The sequence below is a fragment of the Anas acuta genome, chromosome 2 (assembly GCF_963932015.1).
Source record: "Anas acuta chromosome 2, bAnaAcu1.1, whole genome shotgun sequence".
NCBI lineage: Eukaryota > Metazoa > Chordata > Aves > Anseriformes > Anatidae > Anas > Anas acuta.
In genome coordinates, this window is record NC_088980.1 from 123,646,082 (window position 1) to 123,662,024 (window position 15,943).

Here is a 15,943-nt window from a genome sequence, read left to right on the forward strand (position 1 = left end):
CTTCCTTCCTTCCTTCCTTCCTTCCTTCCTTCCTTCCTTCCTTCCTTCCTTCCTTCCTTCCTTCCTTCCTTCCTTTCTTTTTCTTTCTTTTCAGTTTGTGTAAAATAAGATAAATATCAGGGATTGCTCTACAAGCTTTTGTAAATATTAAGGGTGTATTTAACATTTAAATTCTTCATGTAGACAATGAAATCCTGCTTATTTTAGAGAACTTTCTAAAGATGGAATAAATTGCCCTCTGGAAGTATCTCTGTATCTCTGTCTCTTCAGATTGACTGAGGAGACAAGAGAGCTAAAGTGCATTTCACCATGGATGAATCAATAATTGATCTGTTATGAGGCAACAGATGTAAGCTCCAACCCTATAATGAACTCCACACATGGAGTGGAGGTGGAACACATGGCAGCCTAGATCTATTAAAGATACTGTTATGAGTCTAATGGCATATTAGGATTGTTTTAGTTAAACTTCAAGGAACCTGTTCGAACTTTTCTTCTTTACCCAATATTGTCTGTTACTGAATTGTAATAGCAATAGGCAGGATGTTGCAATGTGTGTGTTTTATAGCCCAGCAAGTGTGCATTGGGGGGGGCACCAGACTCTATTGTTCATGGTTGATAGAACAAGGTAATTGTTCTTTCGGATTGTATATGAAAGTGTAAGAGATACAATGATATTGCTTCTTCTTGTCTGAAAACTGAAGTATTAGAATTTATAACCTCTGATTTATATTACAGTAGTAGGTCAATGAACTGTTTCTGTAGAAGTTGACTGCACTAAATGGGGTAATCTCTAGAGCAGCAGTTTTTCATATCTTTGTGATATCTTCAGAATGCTTGGTGAAAGATTAATGTGGCACAAAAACTAATGAAGGCTCCTAATTCTGTCTCAGAAACTAAATGTAAAACTTAAGTTTGTGTTACATGAAAATTGTTAGGAAGACAATGTTCTTAAAGCTGGGCTTAAGCGGGCCTGTTTGATTGTTTACCATGGAAACTGTAAATTATTAATCTTACAGGTTTTATGGCTCTTCTTTACCTGTGATATAAGCTTATTTTTTTTTTTTTCAAAGAGATTTAAACCTGTCCCATCATCCCCATTACCTCTTCTGCTTTGTCTTGTTTCCTCTGGTATATGCAACCACAGCTGTCAGCATTATGTTGGTTAGCTTGCTTCCTTGATTGTGAATGTTCCTTTTATACTAGCACACTGCCTGCCTCAGTCTCTTATAAAATGACGGAATATAGCAAATGATTGTCCCCTTCAGGTAAATTTCAGGGTCTGTCAATTTTAATACACAGTGTTATGTTGTAGTTGTAAATCATATCAGAAGGAATTAGTATCGAGTCACACTTCATTCTCTGTGGTTTTTGTCCATATACTGTATTTCCATTTTTTTCTAGTCCAGAATTGTTATGTCACATCTTCTTTGCCCTTGTCTACCTCTCTTACCACTCAAAGATTAGAATATTTTCTTTCTTTCTTTTTCTTTCTTTCTTTCTTTCTTTCTTTCTTTCTTTCTTTCTTTCTTTCTTTCTTTCTTTCTTTCTTTCTTTCTTTCTTTCTTGGTATACTGCCACATATTTTAAGAATCCCAGACATTGTGTAGCAAAACCCCCAGAATTTGCACGGTTTCTGTGTTTCACTTCAAACAGTCAGTCACCAGTGGGTTAAGTACCAAAAGAAGCTGCCTATGGGTTCACACAGCTTGTGGGTAAGTGATAAGAAAAGCATGTTGTGGCTACATAGAGAAATAAATACTCAGAGGTGTGCAGTGAAATGCTGGAAACCTCCCTTATGTTTGGCAAGCACAACTTCTATTCAGCAGTGTTCATGTACACAAACATGCCAACGCCCAGTGAATATCTCAAATCCACACCAAGTTTTCACAGATGTCATGTTTTCATTCAGGTAAAAACTCTTGTTGACCAAAGAGACTTGGTTATTCAGTTCTCTACAGAGATTAACATACAGTCATTGAATGTATTTCCAATTTCAATTCCTTTTTTGAGAGAGGGATAGAAAAAGCAGCAAAGCAAGAAAGAAAATTCACAACTCTCTGTGAAGAGCACAGGTTTTAAAGCTTAAGTACCTTTCGAAAACTAACATCAAATTACACAGTATAATTTGTGACATTTATTAATTATTTTGATTTTAAAACGTTACTAATTAAGAGAAAAACTGTCATGTTCTTTATAAAGTGGAATAGTTTAAAAACTTTTTGACTTTTGTAGGTTTTGTAAAATTCTCAAATAAATTTACTCCAAAAATAGGGGTCTAATTAGCTTAAGGGCTCTAGAGTAATTTAAAATATCATTGGAAAACCATTGAAACATTTTTTAATATATTCTTCTTTTACACATAAAGCAAATGTGAAACCAACATGTTAACCTGTTAATCTCAGATATATTATTTGAATAAGAAGCACCTCTTGCATCTCCGTTTGCTTGTTTTCACACTTAAAAATCGACAAATGTTTACCTTAATTTTGCCATAAAACTGTATGGTATTTCTTAAGTGAAACCATCAATAAATGAAAATTTTAGTTATTGGTATGTATAAAAAAATTAACGTGCATTTACTGTCAAGGGTAATTAGAGTTTGAAAAAAAAAAACCAGGGCAAGTTGTCCCCATTCTAAAGCTATTGTACTACAAAAGAAGTTACAAATCAACTACTTTGTCTTTTTATAGCTAGCTAAAACTAACGACTTTAAACTAAACAAGTAAGTTCTGGGAAGTCTTTTATGATTAATAGAAGAATCCATCCATCATTTAGAACTCCAATTGTTCCACTTATTAGATTTGAAAGAAACTATCAGCATTAATATTTTTTTCCAGGCTGGAATCTTGTGCTGAATATAATTTCAACAGCTTTGCAACCACTTTCTCATTTGTTATGGAGTTATATGTTGTGTAATTAAAATGTCCTTTTTTTTTTTTTTTTGGGGGGGGGGGAGCACAACACTTAAGTGATATACATTAGAAAAACTTTTTAGAATTATTTCAATATCATTTTGCTCAATTATGTAGAATTAGGTGAATTGAAGAGCTTACATTTCTGACAAAGAAAAGGCATTAGCTTGAAGACTAGGGAACTTAGGTCACACACTTCACAATCTAGATCCTGAAGACAATCTTATTTGCTATCACTACTGTCACAGGTTCCAGCATAGATGAAAACATTCCTTTTACTTTAAAGTGAAAATGAATTTTCTTTCCCCCCCAAAAAAAAAGCTTTTCTTCTGATGACATGCAAAAGTTTCCTGTCTCCATAAATGCGTAATAATACTGGACATACCCAGATAAAATAGTGCCGAAGTAAGAGACAACATACATGTATGCATGTCAAATTTAGCATTTTGTAGCCTCAAGTCTGAAGTCTTAGCAGCCTGATCAGAGCAACCCAGAAAACAAGTTTGTCAAGTCATTTCTAGCTCCTCCTTAAATGCTGCACCCTAATTAAGATGTCAATAGAGAGAACTTCAGCACTTACTGATGGATCTATTAGTCCAGGAAGGGCTGTATCCATATAGAATTGGATTAAAGGGGCTTTCCCCAGATAGTTTAAGAACCACTATTAAGAACGTGAAATGCAGATGCAGGTGAACTGAAATACATTTGGTCAAAAACCAGCTTTGATTTCTTAGTGAGATTTTCTAGGGCTGTGAATACCAGGAAAGCTACCTTATTCTAATGACAGAAAGTTCTCTCACTTATAAAAGCAGTATTTCAGGGCAGTTGTATGCAGAGCCCGTTTCAGGGCTGATCTAACTGCACTACCACAGGAACATAGTGCGATGCAGGGACTTTTTTAGGCTGCTCAGAAGCCTAGTTTCCAAAGAGAATAGAAAATCTAAGTAAAGTTTGTCTTCACAGTTTGTCTTAGTGTGACCCTCTAAAATGTGAAGTTGATCAGTGGGTCACAAACACAATTGCCCAATGTTTATTATATGCTCAGTTAGCTGCACTTTCTTATTGCAAATATAAGCCATGTGATCAGAAAGAAGATGCAAAATAATGAATCAGAGACACATGTTTACATTGACAGGTAAGTTGGGGCTAATTACTCACAAGAGAAAAGATGACCATAGCTTGTAGAGATCTGTGACTCTTCTGTACCTAGCCATTAAAAATGGCTATGGTTCTAAAATCCATTCCAAATAAAATCCTAAATATTCTTGTTGAAAAAAAAAAAAAAATCCCCTTTGAAGCATATCTCATGGCCTCAAAGATCTAGACAGAAATGCAAATTGTTCCTAGAGATGAAATTCTGATCTCACAGGCATCAAGGAAGAGTCAGCTAGCCAGAGTGCTAGTTTCAGGAGTTGAGGCAATTTAAATTCAGAGTTTCAAAGCCTAAGACAATGAGCCAGAAAGGATCTATACAAAGCTTAGGGTTTGAAACAGATTGGATGCTTTCAAGACCTGGCTGGCATGGAAGCATGAAGCATTTATTCATTTATTTATCCAAGTACAGAAAACTTAAGGAGACTGTCAAATCTGTAACATTTCTCATGTTTATATCTATATTCCAAGTGCTAGACCGATATGCAATATTATACCTCTATGGAAGGAAGGAAGGAAGGAAGGAAGGAAGGAAGGAAGGAAGGAAGGAAATCTTATGTTACCTGTTATCATTCAGAGATATTAAGTTATTGTTCTCACCAAATGACTGGGATAGGCTGAAAGATTAAAATATAATTGGTCAAGGAATCAAACTACTTGTTAGGTAAATAAAATGAACATTTTACAGACAAGTGCTAAATTATATCTTTCAAACCACATGTATAAAGTGACCTGCACTAGGAGCAGAACTGATCCCTAGAAGATATAATCTTTGAATGTGTGTGTAAATAAACATATATATGTTAATATAATAATTTTGATTATATGTTTTTTCGATGAAAGGGAAGAAAAAAAATAGCTAGAGTATTATAACTGTAATTTTCAAATAATGTTTGAATGGATTACTTCTACCAGTTTGGATTACTTTAAGATTACAGTACAAAGCTAGATACTTTCAGTACTGCAGTAGTAAGGCATTTGATCATAGCTGATTTGCATTAAATTTCCAAGTGGTTCAGAATCTACATTTTCCCTCTCTTTTATTTAATGCTGGTAATGTCATTTTTGAAAAACTTTCAAATTCATTGTGCATCAAAATAAACATAACTGTTTGGTTTTTGTGTTTTTTCTTCCATGCATTCTGAAATGCCCAAATCATATTTTTAAAATCATAATCCTATTTGTTGATTGGGAATGATTTAGTACCACAATGAAATAATTATAAAGTGCTCCATAAGGATCACATATGGGAATCTACATCAAAAGGCATAATATGGAATTCATAATAGCATATAAAAATATATATATTAGATCAAATAGACTCTTTTCCATGAAGCTTTTACTCTACCACTTACAGTGAATAGATAATATTGAAAGGCTCATTAAATGCTTGATCCTTGAGCATCAGAAAGAATATTCTAAGCAGAAGATGAAGGCATTGCACATTCCCACAACAGAGCAGAATGAAGTCATTCTTCATTAAAAAATATGTAATGGTCATCAAACATAGGAATACTGTAGAGTAAGGGTCTATTTGTATTAATCTCTTATATATATATGCACACACATATATATGACTTCTGTTTCAATTTCAGCAAAGTGAAGAATATTGAAAAAAGGGTGTTGTCAAAATATGGTGTTGTCTTGTTGCATTTGCTCTACCTGCAATACAGCCTCTATACCTGATTGTCATCTGCTTCCAGTGGCTTAAAACCAGCATAATTTTGTTGATGGTATTGATCACACTAGATTTCTCCCAAGTATCAAGGAAGTGGAATATTTTTTTCCCCTCACCAGTTACACTTATTTTTTGCCATTGAAATTCTGGAGAGAAGCGACAGGCATCTATCTTGCAGTTTTGCCAATGCTATGATCATGCAGTTGAATGATTTTCGTGACTGAAAGAGAGTAATTCCTGCTTTAGAATACTATACAATTATCTGCATGTAAAATGTAATAATCCTAGTGCTCATAAACACAGACCCCCAAAGCTAATTTGAGATGACACATTATACAAATGTTTTCTTGACAAGGATAAGTACTATGGAGGATGCATAAACTACCTGGTAGTTTTTGATTATGTAGACAGCATACGCAGTGTAGTTTCCATGAATAAAAGTATTCATTTAAAGCATTCCTTTATTGTGAAAAGGTGATAGACACATGCAATCTTTTCTAGAATGGTTTAGCAGTAAGATTCTCAAGCTAGGGCTTAAAATATCTTCATTTGTTGTGCTACTGACCATCAGTGTATCTTGGGTGGGTGACTGAGACTACAGCTGCAATTACCTGCTACTTTCACAATGGTGCATGCTGGGGTCCTGCCAAACCATGCTACAGCTCGGTCTGCATCACCCATTTCCTGGGGAACCCAAGGAACATTGTTCCACTCCACCCCCCAACTCATGATTTTAGAAACACCCCCCAAATTGTTATGTATGGTGAAAGTCTGAGAATATTATTATATATCACAACGCAGAGGCAGCATGTGTTAGCACTCATGCTTGGTCCCAAACTCTAGCACTTAGACCAGGCTGCTACATTTTTTCTCTGCACATGTAATGAGCCTGAGTGGAGGCTCATTCAGCTGCTTCTGCCAGCCAAGCTACAATATTTGAAACAAGGAGCACTAGTAAGTTTGCAAGAAAACACAGGATTTTCTCCTGCTTGAGCTGCTTGATAAATCAAGAGAGTGTTGGATTCCCTATTTCTCACCTTCTCCTATCTTTTAGCAAAGGTACACCTCCGTATTCATCTTTCTACTACTTACCAATCTTCAAATTCCAAACTTGCTTTCAAATCTGCAACAAGGCAGAGAACCTAACGTAAGAATATTCGTTAGCAGCACAACTCTGAGGCAGTCACAGCAGGGCTGCATATTTTTTGCTGAAAAATATAGACGAGGGTGTAAAACTAAATAGTAATTTAAAAAATGTATGTGATCATACATGTGACAAATGTATTATAAATCTAATTAAGGATGTAGAGATATACTGATTCTGGCATTTCTTAACACTTAAATGCTTAGCTTTGCAAATGTGCAGTGCTATTTGCTGAAGCTATTATTTCTGAGTACTGTGGCAACAACCCGAGTTGTTAAGATTTACATTGTACTTTGCCCTACTGATACCTAAACACAGATTAAAGGGGGCCAGAGCTCCAGAGAAACAACAGATTAAGATAACATCTGTAGTAAGACCATTATAAAATAAGAAAGGAGAGGCACAAGATACTAGTTGTCAAGAATTGTTTGAAAGACTTCTGGCAGTGGTAAGCATTACAGACAGATTTTATATTAGGAGTTCATCCTAGTCAGAAGATGGGGCATAGATCAAAGGACAAACATGTTTAAAGGACCTTTTATATGATAACAAGTGAAAGCTGGATCATAACCAAGAAAAATCCAAAATAAACAGCAAAAATTACAAATAAAAAAGTAGTTATGCCAGAGCTATACTATGCACTGAAGGAGAAGAGAAATGGCTTGTTATTGATACATTAGAGTGAGACCTCCTAGGTCATCAGAGCAGCCTCATTGTCACATGATTCTCACATGATGCAGGAAAAGTATTTACAGATGTCTTGATGATGGACACCTGGGGTTATTTTCCTGTTGTTCTTTCTTCTCTATTTTTCATAACCTGTTTCATAACCATATTTTTCTGTGTGCAATGTATTAAATTTTGGTGCTACCAACAATTAAATGATCAGTTCTTAACATAGCAAAAGTATTTTCAGCCAATAATTACTGCCATGGACTGAGCTGCTGCTGCTGACTACTTCTAATGTTCTGTGACCCCTTTTGAAATATTTCATTATCAGAGTTTGAGGAATATTAAGCTCAGTTAAATAAGCCAGGCTACTGCTGCCTTTAATCAAGAAATAAATTATGTGTTCTGTGTTCCCCATCTCTTTTTAGGAATTCTTCTCAGTCCTATTGAAGTTAAATTAATTTTCTTTATGATCCTAATTACTGCTTTATGTCTTGCACAGTGGCATCACTTCTGCTTTACCCATTAACACTGCTGCAGATATCCATCAATGAATAGCTGTCAATTAGTGTGACATTAGTGTTACCAGGAATATACCTTCTACTGAATCCTAGGATTGCATTTTGATGCACCAGAAAGGTGTTTTACAGTTTTTCTCTAATTAAATAACACATTAAGGTCTTATTCTTCACCATCTCTGGAAGCTGTCTACAAGTAGATTTCTAGTGGACATCCCTTGTTAGTCCCCATGACAAAGCTCTGCATGATTTCTGTAAATCTAACAAAATATGTGGGGTGGCTGGGGGAAAGGAAAGGTTACATCCTTTCTCAGATCAATCTTATGCTATGCCATATATAGATTCTCTGCAAAGCAAGCTAAATATAAATTGAAAGGAGCTTGTACAATTTATGCTTCTCATGGTACTGCACTTATAGAAACATGCCACTATACTGAAGAAACTTGTAAGTAAGGCAGGAGGTGAGAACATGGTAACTAGGCTGTACTATAAAAATCAAGACACTGAAGACAGTTCATAGAATCACAGCATGGTTTGGTTTGGAAGGGACCTTAAAGATCCCCGACTTCCAAATCTCCTGCCATGGACAGGCACACCTTCCACCAGACCAGGTTGCTCAAAGCCCCATCCAACCTGATCTTCAACACTTCCAGGGATGGGACATAAACTTCTCTAGATAACCTATTCCAGTTACCACCCTCATAGTGAAGAATTCTAGTATTTGTCAAAATAGAAGCAAGAAAGATGAAGTTTTAGAATCCTTGAAAGTATGGCCTGGAAATGATTGTAGAGTCTTGTTAACCAGCCTCAGAGACTACTGATAAAGTGTATCTGCTAGTGAGGATTCATACCGTGTAACCTTAAAAATGTGTTTTCCTTTTATAATGTTATTCTAACATCCATCTGCAGCTTTAATAAATGTAGCATTTTACATTTAAATCTTTACATAATTCATGCATCTGACATGCTAGACACGCAAATCACTTGGGCTCACAGGATCCATGACTCAAGGATGAACAATCCAAACTACATTTCCCCACTTAGCTGTAATTTCCCAGGAATTCCTTGGCCAACCCATCACTGAGCACCAAAGACTTACTTGGAGGATTGCCTACAGATGATTCTTTCAGCATCAACCTGAGTCTTTTTTTTTTTTTTTTTTTTTTTTTTCCCAGGCAAAATAATATGAGAGAACCTGGGACTTTTGGGTCTCCATGAACTCCCAACTCCCTTCTGAAATTCCTGCATGCATGATCTTCGATTTTTGCTCTAATCTGTTAGATCTTCAAGTACATTCGTAGTTTCTCTATGATCTCCAGATCTCTAACTCCAGCCTCTTCTCTAAAATCCACATTATTCTGTAATTCCTGATGTTTTCTGTCATTAGCATATGATAGAGGCCATTCTACTGACACATTTCTTTGTTTAGACTCAGCTGGACTGTAAAGGTGTTGGAGCAGAGAGCTACCTATCAACAAATCACTTTTATGTGTTCACAAAGCTTTTGTTACATTTTTAATTCAAAGAGATTTGTTCATTAACCATTTGCATCCTTAAAAATGTCATTAAGTTTAATATAATTTGAAAGGAATGGAATTTGCACCATGACCGTCCACACAATTTACCTCTATTATTATCTACTAATTCAGGTGGGTGCACTGATGAGGATTATATCATTTTGGACTTTTTAATTGCTATTTTACAGGCATCAAGAATTCACTACTGCTCATAAATATCAAGAGTTTCTTATAGTACTCCTCAGCACAAGTCTGAAAACACAATATCCAAAATTATGAAAGCCAGAAAAGCCATTACAAAGAAGCAGCATTCAATGTGCTCCTGATTGTAAATACATCTGAAGTTCTTTTAAATATGTATGTATGTATGTACAGTGTCATGTAACTAGCATCCCCCTCCCTAGACAGAATACCCCTTAGTGAATGGCACTTTGACAGCACATCGCTTTCATTGCCGAATTAGTTCTTCTGAGCTCATCACTCTGGAATCAAGTGCCTTGTTCTGAATAGAGCTCCTCTCAAATTTCAAAGTCTCTAAACATAGGAACTTCATTGCAAAATAAATAAATAAATAAATAAATAAGGCCTAGTGTTTTTTTTATATAAATTTTCAGTGAAATCATAATGACCGTTTGTATGCTGCACTAGTCTATATTAACATAGATATTACAGATATCGCAATTTGAGTGATAATAAGTAAAAATTAAAAGGGTTGATTCTTATATCCTACCCCTCTCAGACCATTTCATTAAAATGAGCCAGATGAAGCACAAAGTACATTCTTCAACTCAACAGCTAATCTATATTAGGAAATTAAATATTGCCAGGTTCCATTTTCTCAGGCTGGGCCGTTGACACATTCTGGTCATGATCATGCTACATAATGATATTCTGGTACCCAAAGCAGTGTACAACTGCCAGCTGACAACACTTCCAGGGCTGGCCTTATGCCCAAACTCTACATGGGAAGTATTTGGGTTAGTAACAGCTGATCAAGGCAAAAAGAATAACAGTGACTGCCATAAGAATTTAATCATTTAGACTATCAGCATCCTGACAATGCTTAATTTTCTTGTTTAGATGTCAGCATGGCTGAAGTTTATGGATACACTAGAACCAACAGCATAAACTCAACAGAATTCAGCAGGGCTGGGATGACAAATCCTAAGTGCATATCAACCTACAAAATGCTTATGCTGCCATTTGCTTGTTAAAATGACTAACAGGGTTTAGTTCAAACCTAATTAAACTAATAGGGAGTCTTTCTACTGACTGTATCTGAAGGAAGCAGAACCTCAGAGTTAAATATGTTACTCTTCTGTGACATGTTCATCCTCCTTTGTCCTCAAGGACATCCCTGGTCATTTTTAGAATAGCCCATTTATTCATTAAGAGTCCTTTCATTCTGCCTGTGTCATCATACTGCTCTGCTAGAAGCTTCTCTTTATATCTCATGCTTATCTGATTTCAGTTTTGCTTCTGATACTCATACATATGCCTCATAGAAGAAGCTTTCAAAATTCCAACTGGGGTTTCTGTCCTTTTTTCACTGGTTAAATGGTTCACCTACAGCCAATTCAGAATTTTGCTATAATATTATCAACCAAAGAACAGAACTTTCTCTTTGTAACACTTACCATAAATGTTTAGTTACTCAGATTACTCAAAACCAGAAAATGGTACTGCAGTGAAAGACAACTCCATCCCTAGTGTTTGTTGTTTGGGTGATATAGCATGGGTTTATGCTGGCAGGCAGGGAGATCCAAAAGAACGGGTTAATGGAGTGAAAGGAGGCTAAAGTTGTGCCTAAAGGCACAACTCCAAGTTTTGGAGATTTCATTTTGGGCCAGTGCTAGTCAGGTCATGTGGATTGAATGTCCATTTGAGGCTGAAGAAAATTAGATGTACCCCTGGTCTTCCAGCTTAGTTCAAGCTAAAGAAATTCAGTTTGTACACTCCAGGATGACTCAGTGATGGTAAGTGGGGACAACTGGGACATCAGTCTCACAGTTTACTCTGGTTCAAACTAAAGTCCACCTATAACTTTGTTCTGTTGGTCAGGAAAAGATCTGAAGATATATTAAGAGATTTTATACAAATGTTTAGCAAATATTGTCTGGAGATAAATGTAGACAATGCTAAAACCAAGCAAAAGCTTGTAATATACACCTGTTTGATAAAAATGAATAAATACTCATGTGTTGAAACACCATTACAAAGAAGATTATAGGATGCTGAAATCAAAACAGCAAGAAAGGATAATTCTAGAAGAAATTAAAACATTAGAGAAGGAATATAGAACTGCAGACCATGGGCTGACTCCAAAAGGCTCACATCTGGTCTACATTAAATTATAGTTCTGAAACATAAAGTTTCAAGCAAATATTTTTGAAGAAACTGTTTCTTAGGGGAGTTGAATATAGATTTGTACTTTACTGACTTAGTGTATATATAGCACAACAGATTATAAATAACACATAAAACAAAAATAAAGAGTCATTAGCATTTGTGTCTTCCTTGATCCACTTAATTAGAAAACATCTGTGGTGTAGTCAGTGTTCTTTTCCATAATTGCTTAATAGGCAACAGGATAATATGATGCCAAAATATGTCTTTGAGAGATTTTAGCTCACCAATTTACTGTGCATATGTTTTAAATGTTTTTAAAGGTGTATATTCATCATACAAAGATGAGCAGTCATTGAACACCAATAAGGTACGTCAACTACTTTTTCTTTTTTTAATACTTTTTTGAAGTGAAAATAAAGTTAAGAGATGGCTTACACAGGGATGATTTGGATAGATGAAATTGGGAATTTTTTAAAATTGATAAAGGTTGAATTTCTTTCTTGGTTAAGTTTTGTATCCAGGTATTGTAACACACGAGAGTTTTAAATCTCCTAAATCTGCAAAGACCAATGCAGGATTAAAAGACAAAAATGTAGATTAGAAAAGTTTCAAAATTAAATCTGAATTTCATATTTGTCTGTTGAAGCATGAACACTATACATTTTTAAATATACTTTTCTACCATATAGTGGTTATAGTTAGTTAAAGAAAAAAAAAATACATAATACTAAGTAATGTCTATTGGCAGAAAAATAAAAAAAGTAAAATTTTGAGTGTTCTATCCCATGTGTAAATTCAAAGGAGAATAAAAACCAAAATAAAAGCTTGTTAGTGAATACAAAAATGTAGGGAACAAACTTATCCGTGAGTGTCCAAGCTTGGCTGAAAAAGACCATGTCAGAAACAAATCTTTTTTAAAGAGTGGATTTATTTATTCACTAGCAACAACTGTTGTTTCTTACCAAAAGCTGTTGTTTTGTTTGTACTTTTATATCCTTTAAATATCTTTATAAAAATTAACTGTCCAGCTAAAATCCCTGTAAATCATGGCCTGTCAACTTTATGACTTAACAGTCTGTTTGCATTTGAATTTGTAATTTTGATTGCCAGATCATTTCTTTTTTCTTCTTTTTCTTTTTCTTTTTCTTTTTCTTTTTCTTTTTCTTTTTCTTTTTCTTTTTCTTTTTCTTTTTCTTTTCAGTAGACTAAGTATGTAGGTTGAGGGAGAGTGTCAACATTTTAGAAGGGAGGGATTGTGAGAATGAGATTTTATTTCTCTTCTCCTCTTGTTTCCTTACAGGTAGTTTTCAAATATTACTTTCCACCCTTAGTTCTTGATCTGTTAATTCTCTAAAAAAAATGAAGGTTAGATTGACCCTCTTGTTTCACAAAGCACTTTCACTGGACTCTCGAAAAGCCACCACAGAAGGATAGCATGGGGGTGGGAGAGAATGGTACTTGGAAGGAAGGACGATGACGGGAGAGCAGAAAGAGGAGGTGAGGAGGCAGCAGGAAGAGTGGAGTTGGGGAAGAGAGGTAAAATGTCAGTCTACAGTCTATTAATTTTGAGCTAGCTATCTGACTGCTTTTGTTTTGGGAGTACAGACTTTCTCCCTGTGAAATGACCAAATGATTTTTCTTTCTGTCCATCTTGAGCTGTGGAATAATCAGAGCCCACAGAAGAGTAAATTAGAGTTTGATGGCTGTTGTAACAGTGAGGATGAAAAGTCAAAGAATTTCTTAAAATAAGCCTTTCCTCTCATGCATTGCCATACGTGCCAGCACCAAGCGTTCCTGACAGGAGTGAGAAAGTAAGTGAGATAAAATTCCAATTAGATCAACTAAATTCAGTGATGAAGGTGATGCTCTAAACACCAAGAAAAAGCAGTGAGAGCAAATACCAAAGCTGCTGTAAGACAAACTCCTAGTATAATATATAGATAATGACATTTAAAAATCTTTTTTTGTGTGTGTTGTTGATGTCTTTTGTTGTTTGTTTTTTTTTTTGTGTTTTTTTTTTTTTTTTTTCTCTCTTCTTCTGTTTCACAGGGAGACAATTTTCTGACAAGTTTTCCATTTACAATGCCCTCAGATTTTAACAATGTATTCAGGTTGTGTAAGAATTAATTATGAGGTAGCAATAGTTTCTGGTAAATATAATCAAAGATCACTAACAAGACCAGTAAAATATTTTGAAGATATTAAATTTATAGTCATTGGAGCATAGAAAATCATATGGATGGACATGACAAAAAAAAAAAAAAGCATATTTAAATTAGAATTCTCTTAAATTATCCCTCAGTTAAGAAGTGCTTTAAACTTCTTTTTTTTTTTCTTTTCAATTAAAAAAAATAAAAGAGGCCAAAGTTGGCCATATGATAAATCACAGGCATTATTGGACAAATCTGATATTGGACAGATATTCTTTTAAGAGTATCTTAGGACTAGTTTTCTTCCTCCAGCTACATTCAGTTTACATTATTAAGAATTTAAAGGGACATGAATAGAATTCAGGTTTATACTTTCTCTGCAGAAGACATCACCTGTCACATAGTCAAGATCCCAAATCTTTTCTCAGAAAAAGGGCTTTTCTGAGATAAAATTGTTCAGTGTAAACATTTTATAATGGTATTCTGCTGGTAGAATGCAATTATGGATTGTGTTTAAGCTTCTTGTAATTAGGCCAGAGTCTTCAGCACATAACTAAAGAAAAAACAAGATAAGAACATGAGGGCTTTTGTTGTACATAGTGACTAGGACAGAGATTTAAAGCCTTCTAAAAAGAAAAGCGCAGGTGTTTTCTTTCTATTGATTATGTTTATTGCATAGTATTTATTAAACCAAGACTTCAGAGTTTATCTTGGTCTGCAGCGGGCACCAAAAAGGTTTATCCTCTTGCATAGGAGGGAAAACAAATGGAAACAGCAGCCGTTAATGACCTTTTTAATAGAGTCAAAAACTCACCATATTTTGGGCATGTTGACTAGGGCAAGACCATTCCCTAATATTAAAAATCTCCTGGAGTTCAATGGCACAAACAAAGTGATTTTTTCCCACTTTGACCTTATAAATGGGTTTGTTTTCTCCTACATTTTTCCCATGGTATACTACACGTGTTTTTTTGTTTGTTTGTATGTTTGTTTGTTTTTTATCTTTTATACTATATGTCTTAAATTATCAGATACTTGGAAGAGTTCTGTGGACAGTGTTGTTTAAAGCAGAGTTTGGCACAGATATCCTGGAATCTTTTCTAGATTATGCTGTTGCCTGTGATTATGAAAGTCTGGACTTGATGACTTGATGATTTCAGTGTGCCAAGCATGGGTCACTAGTTGTGTTCCTAGAAGTTTTTGATAATTTTTTATTAAGAATGGTGATACTGAAAGTAGAACAGAGGCAACAGATAGCTATGGGAATGTGGAAAAGGAAATTACAATTGCTGAAGTGGAAACCAAAAGTCAAACAACTTAATGTACTCAGGTTGGGGGAGACAAATAATCTCCTTGCAATACTGCATGCACTCACACATGAACATGTATGTCCAACAGCAGAAATTCTAATAAATCTGTTAAATCAGGGAAGGTACAACTGGAAAACAGTCAACACAGGATATACATTTATGAAACAGAAAATAAAAATTATCGGGGCAACTACACAATGTGTTTCTTGTAGTAGTGTGCAAGGCTTTAGAATACTTCAAGAATGATTAAAAATATGGAAGTACATGGAAACTGAAATGTTGCATGTATTTACCCATTTTGCATTTTATTGAACCAGTACAATGGCTTTTTAGATGAATAATTTTCTAAGACAATCAAAATCAATGCAATTTCTCAGGACTCCATTAAAGAATTTTATGTGATTTCATGTGAAGAAATTAATTAGTTATGATTAGTTAACTGAAATTTATCTGCGCATTATAAAACTTTACTGATGCTTTTTATTCAAAAAGTCTTTATTCAAGGCTTCACTAGTGATTTTGACCAAAAAAAAAAAAAGAG

The 15,943-nt window shown here is 34.9% G+C and overlaps 1 long non-coding RNA gene across 3 annotated transcripts in view; it reads left to right on the top strand.

The window, feature by feature from the left end:
- Positions 1-15,943, top strand: part of LOC137851163 (uncharacterized) — a 60,406-nt gene that overhangs the window by 13,331 nt on the left and 31,132 nt on the right. For all 3 annotated transcript variants that reach the window (XR_011093033.1, XR_011093034.1, XR_011093032.1), the window contains exons 4-5: positions 12,263-12,309; positions 13,336-13,478. This is a non-coding gene — a long non-coding RNA (uncharacterized lncRNA). The remainder of the gene's footprint in view (positions 1-12,262; positions 12,310-13,335; positions 13,479-15,943) is intronic.